Source organism: Physeter macrocephalus, chromosome 12, assembly GCF_002837175.3.
Source record: "Physeter macrocephalus isolate SW-GA chromosome 12, ASM283717v5, whole genome shotgun sequence".
Taxonomy (NCBI): domain Eukaryota; kingdom Metazoa; phylum Chordata; class Mammalia; order Artiodactyla; family Physeteridae; genus Physeter; species Physeter macrocephalus.
The window spans coordinates 21,141,205-21,146,764 of NC_041225.1; the positions used below are offsets into that span (position 1 = coordinate 21,141,205).

Below are 5,560 nucleotides of genomic sequence, written 5' to 3' on the forward strand. Positions count from 1 at the left end.
TGGGCCCCTGAGCCATGGCCGCTGAGCCTGCGCGTCCGGAGCCTGTGCTCCGCAACGGGAGAGGCCACAACAGTGAGAGGCCCGCGTACCACAAAAAAAATAAATAAATAAATAAAAAATAAAGTGGGTTTTTTTGGGTGGGGGGGCGCACTGCACGGCATGTAGGATCTTAGTTCCCCGACCAGCGATCGAACCTGAGACCCCTGCAGTGCAAGCGCAGCGTCCTAACCACTGCACCGCCAGGGAAGTCCCAATTATAAAGTTTATAAATGAAAAAAATAAAAAAAAAAAAAACCAAGCATATGGCATGACAGGGAAGACTTCCTGGAGAAAGTGACATTTGAGCTGGACCTTGAGGAATGAACAGGTGAACCAGATTTCAAACAGGTGGGGAAGGTGGAAAATGCACTTCAGATACTTGTTTACTGAGGAGGGAATAGGAGGACCATTCAGCAGTTGGCTATTAGGGTGTGGAGCACAGGGCCTTGATTTAGGGTCCTCACTGGGATGTGGCACCCCTAGAAAGTAGAGAGTAAGGAGACAAGTGCATTGAGAAGAGAGCCCTGGGGTACGTGGCCATGTTGGAAGTGGGGTAGGAGAGCACTAGGACGGGGCTAAGGAAGAGGACCCAAGAGGCAGGAGGACCACCAGGGAAGCCCCCTTGTAAGCCTTTTAATCAATCTCATTCTGTTAGAGTGTCCAAACTTTTATGCCCAAACCTAAGCAGAAAGCATGCTTGACAAAAATCAATATTATAGCAACATTGCATCTGTGAGAATATGAGTAGGTAAACCAGTAACTGCAATAGACATTGTTGCAGGCAAGTGACACTACAGTTGGAGCAGAAAGTTGCTATAAAGTATCTATTGTGTATATCTAAATGTCAAAAAGGTAGCACAAAGACTATACTGCTATAAAAAACAGCATTCACTGAAAGAAATGTGTACAAATCTGGGTTGCACAAGTATAGTCTGAAATGAAGCCACTGCAGGCTAAACTTATGTGAAAGAGGTAAATATTTTCTCTTGCTCTGCTCTCTAATTCTATTAATCCAAGTATTTGTGTCCCTCAGAGTTGATGATACTCTTTAACGGTTATTGATTGTTACTCACACAACTGAACTGTATTTCCTCAAACTTGTATAGAGGAAAATCCTATTCCTTGGGAACAAGTAAAACCCACCACATAATAAAGATAATCATGAGGACAGTTATGGTTAAGTCGCAAAAATTCATTGACATTTCTCCTTCTCAATTCAAAGTTATTATAAAAACAGAAAACCTGATTCAACTGGACATTTTGTTAAAAATCAGACTGGAAAAACATCACAGTTAAACCAATACACTGAAGGACCCAGATTAAAGTAACATAGCTCAGTTTTATCCTTAACAGTTTCTACTAAAATCAATAATAATTGTAGTGAATAATTAGCCCTTGTGTCTCCCCGCGGTTCTGCAAGTAGAATTTATAGTTATAACACATAAACTTTTCAAAGAAAGGAATGTTTATTTGACCTACCTGCATGTCTTGAAATATGTATTTAGCACAGCTGTTCTTTTGTGTTAAACTCATCACAAAATGCAGCTTTAATGTAACCCACCATTGATCTGCAATGAGTGGAAACAAAATCTCTCCTTAATTAGTATCATCCAATCACTTTTTTACATTTCTACAGAACACACACTGTGAACTGTTTAATGGACTATTATTTAGAAAAGTGGCAAAGAGAGCACCAAAAAAAAAAAAAAAAAAAAAAAGACGTAGTGAAAATGGAAACTAGCAGTGTCAATGAAAAATATGTTGTGAAATAATGGGAAAAAAAAGATGTTTCGTTCAGATGAGCTTTCCTGGCATTTTACTGTAGAGATGAACGGTGCCCCAATTGCTGCCAACAATGGAGACGAAATAGAGAGAGAGATTCATTACCTACCACATCCTTAGCTGTCTACCAGTGAATTCACTTATCTGCTCCTTTTTCTAGAGAACCTGCACAGAGGGGGGAGGAATAAGCAAAGAACCGGGGAGTAAATGTGTCACAAATTACCACAAACACACTGGGTCTCGATGCACTTTTCATTTCCCTCCTCATTAACTGTGTCTTGCTCAAAATGAACGACTGGGTCCAAACATAATCAAGTCTCACAGATAACAACTGACTTGACTGCTGGGGCAGTCACCACCTCCTAGCTACTGGGAAATAAATTCAGAAATAAAACGCGTTCAAATAAAATTCACTCTGCCCTCTTTTCCGCACTCAGATAATTTGAAGACCATCAAGGCCCACAGAAAAAAATCCATCATCCATCTCCCTCTGAAAAAGAAGGTGTTTCTGCCACCACCAATAAGGGACACCTTTAGTGTTATCGAGAGTGAGTATAATTACACAGTGAAAAGGCCATCAAAGTGTCTTGGGCACTGGTATTTTTTTCCTGACATCTTTATCCACAGTGCTACCTGAACAATAAGAAAAGAGAAGAAAAGTTGTGCTAGGGAGAGCCAGGGAGTAGGGAGGATGGAAAGAAAAATAAACGACCTCTCAGATGGGTGTAACTGACCTGTAATTTTGAGAGTACAATATAATTTGAAAGCTGTAGAAAACCCCTTTTTATTGTTGCTGTTGTTATATCCTATTTTAAATCAAGAAGGATTGTTTTGAAGAAATTTTGAATTTTTGTGTGTATGCACTTGTGGGTCTTATTTCATCAAAGCGCCGATTTCTCAGCAAAGCTCTTGAAGGGCTCGCTGTTGAGGTTTTTTTATGCTAACCAGGATGCTTCATTTCCCTCTAAACCAGGATGAAGTGCTTATAAGGGATTCAGTCACTTTAGGAAGTTGGGCGCTTGCTTCTTTTTTTTTTTTACATCTTTATTGGAGTCTAATTGCTTTACAATGGTGTGTTAGTTTCTGCTTTACAACAAAGTGAATCAGTTATACATATGTTCCCATATCTCCTCCCTCTTGCGTCTCCCTCCCACCCTCCCTATCCCACCCCTCTAGGTGGTCACAAAGCACCGAGCTGATCTCCCTGTGCCATGGGGCTGCTTCCCACTAGCTATCCACCTGGAGTCTGTCATACAGAGTGAAGTAAGTCAGAAGGAGAAAAACAAATACCGTATGCTAACACCTATATATGGAATCTAAGAAAAAAAAATGTCATGAAGAGCCTAGGGGTAGGACGGGAATAAAACACAGACCTACTAGAGCATGGCCTTGAGGATACGGGGCGGGGGAAGGGTAAGCTGGGACGAAGTGAGAGAGTGGCATGGGGGCTTGCTTCTTAAACAGAGAAACTCGGGTATGAAAGCATCCTTTCTCGTCCTTGAGCGGTGGGGATGTAAACCAGTCCCAGAATGTTTCAGATTAAGGCTAAACGGAACTAGATTTACATGAAAGTGACAACGAATGACTCTGATTCTACCTTTATTCCGTCCAAAATTTCAGTTTGCCTGCTGTACTTCATGCCGCTGTGAGTGACACTGGTTGTTGAGCCCCCTGTCCCGTAGTCCTTCTCGGGCACCAGAAGTGCTGAATCGGGCGTCTTTCTCCCGTGTGTCACCCAGCTATATTAATATATTAATAACCTGCCCTTCTTGGGTTGCTTTCTCCTCTTCTGCCCTTGAATCTATCTCATCTTTAAAGCCCGAAGCCTGGTTTCCTTACCTCCACTGTGATTATTCTTTCTCGGAACTGCACTGTAGATTGAGCACAGATGAGGTGAGTACCTGATCATTCTGAGAGTGATGGAAACAAAACAGAACAGGTCATTTACACATTAAATTGTACCTTTCATAGATGACGTGGTGGGGCAGTTTCACCAATGAAATCAAGTTCCTGTTACGTCAATAACTCCTTGAGCAAAACCCATGACCCCTGGAGTGTACGGGGAGAGTTTCATCTCTATAATGGTTTAGCATCTTGCCAACTGGTTTATTTGGGGGTTATGTTTCATTGCAGGGGTGTGATATGGCATGGGAGCTGAATAATAAAAGAACAGAAGGAAAGGAAACTCCTTGTTTCAATAGTGGGGTGCTTCTCAAGCATGGTGCCTGTTGGAATCATCTTGAGAGCTAATGAGGAAGGCAAGAGGACAGGACCATGGATATACAGGAGTCCCCAGAGGATGCTACACCTCCAAGTATGCCAGTCATCTCAAAGCTAACCTCATGCTTCTAAGTGAGACAGTCTGGGACCTGGGACCTGGGACCCTTTGCTGCAGTGCTTGCAGCTGGACAAACGTCTCCTCCAGCAACAAAATACAAAGAAATGATAAGGGACTAAAAATAACTGTGTGCGCGCACAGTTGGGACAAATTATGAAAAACAAGATACAAAAAGACCAAAAACCCAACCACCACTTCTGAGGTGTGGGGAGCAAAAGCAGGGTCCTGTGCATGCATCTTGCACGCAGCACCGCCAAGGGGGTGGGCAGACCGCCTAAGCCCCCCCTGCGGCCTGTCGCCTGGACCTCACCCCATTTAAGGGACCAACTCATCACCCCCTCAGGAGCGAGTAAGGGCATCTGTTACTTGTTTCCGCTCCCTCCTGCACGGGTCCCAGTAAAGCCTTGCCTGAATTCCTTGTCTGGACAAGGAATCAATTTCCATTGATTAACGAGTCCAAGAACCCTGGTCAGTAACATAAGTGTAATGAGAACAAAGGTGAATTAGCACAGGGACCATATTAGATTTATTGTGGAGACTAAAACATGCACATTACTAAAAAAACTCTACTAGAAATTAGATTCATTCTGGCTATTGTAGGTTCCAGGTATCTATCCCAGTGTGATGTGATCTGTGATGTGGGGTGTTGAATATCATCATATTTCCACATGTGTCTTGGCATTACAATTCCCTTTTTACTAATCTAGGATAAAGTTGACTTATGGAACCAAAATACCGCCCAGGACAACTTACTATGAGCCTGTGGGACTCTGGTAGGAATCTCACAAGATTAGTCCAATTCCTGATTGGAGAACACAAAGTTTGAATTAGTATCTAAAGATCTAAATAGATATTAAATTAAAATTTTATGTATAGACAAATATGTTTACACAAATTCAGACCAGTTTCCTTCTTGAAAGAATTCTCGGGGTTTACATTTCTCATGTGCTAGGTAAATCCAAGAGAAGGTAGCATTCCCCTGATTTATTTCATCACAAAACAAATTATTCAAGGAACATCTTATCCAATGAGGTTCACCTGAGGACTCTTTGGGAAACACCAATCTAAATACTAAAAATGTTAATAATATATCATGAGATATAACATTATTCTATTTAAAAGGACGTGAGTTTTAGTTTTTATTTATTTATTTATTTTTGCGGTACGCGGGCCTCTCACCGCTGTGGCCTCTCCCGTCGCGGAGCACAGGCTCCGGACGCACAGGCTCAGCGGCCATGGCTCACGGGCCCAGCCGCTCCGCGGCTAACGATTTAATATTTACATCAATGTCGATTACTTTTTAACTGAAGTATAGTTGATTTACAATGTTACAGGTGTACAGCAAAGTGATTCAGTTATACATCTGTATATCTATTTTTTCATATTCTTTTCCATTATGAA

The 5,560-nt window shown here is 41.9% G+C and overlaps 1 long non-coding RNA gene across 1 annotated transcript in view; it reads left to right on the forward strand.

Moving 5' to 3' along the window:
• LOC129392621 (uncharacterized) overlaps window positions 1–5,278 on the forward strand; it is a 21,099-nt gene extending 15,821 nt beyond the window's left edge. The window contains exons 3-4 of the long non-coding RNA XR_008618816.1: window positions 2,259–2,369; window positions 2,998–5,278. This is a non-coding gene — a long non-coding RNA (uncharacterized lncRNA). The remainder of the gene's footprint in view (window positions 1–2,258; window positions 2,370–2,997) is intronic.
• Window positions 5,279–5,560: the final 282 nt, after the last annotated feature.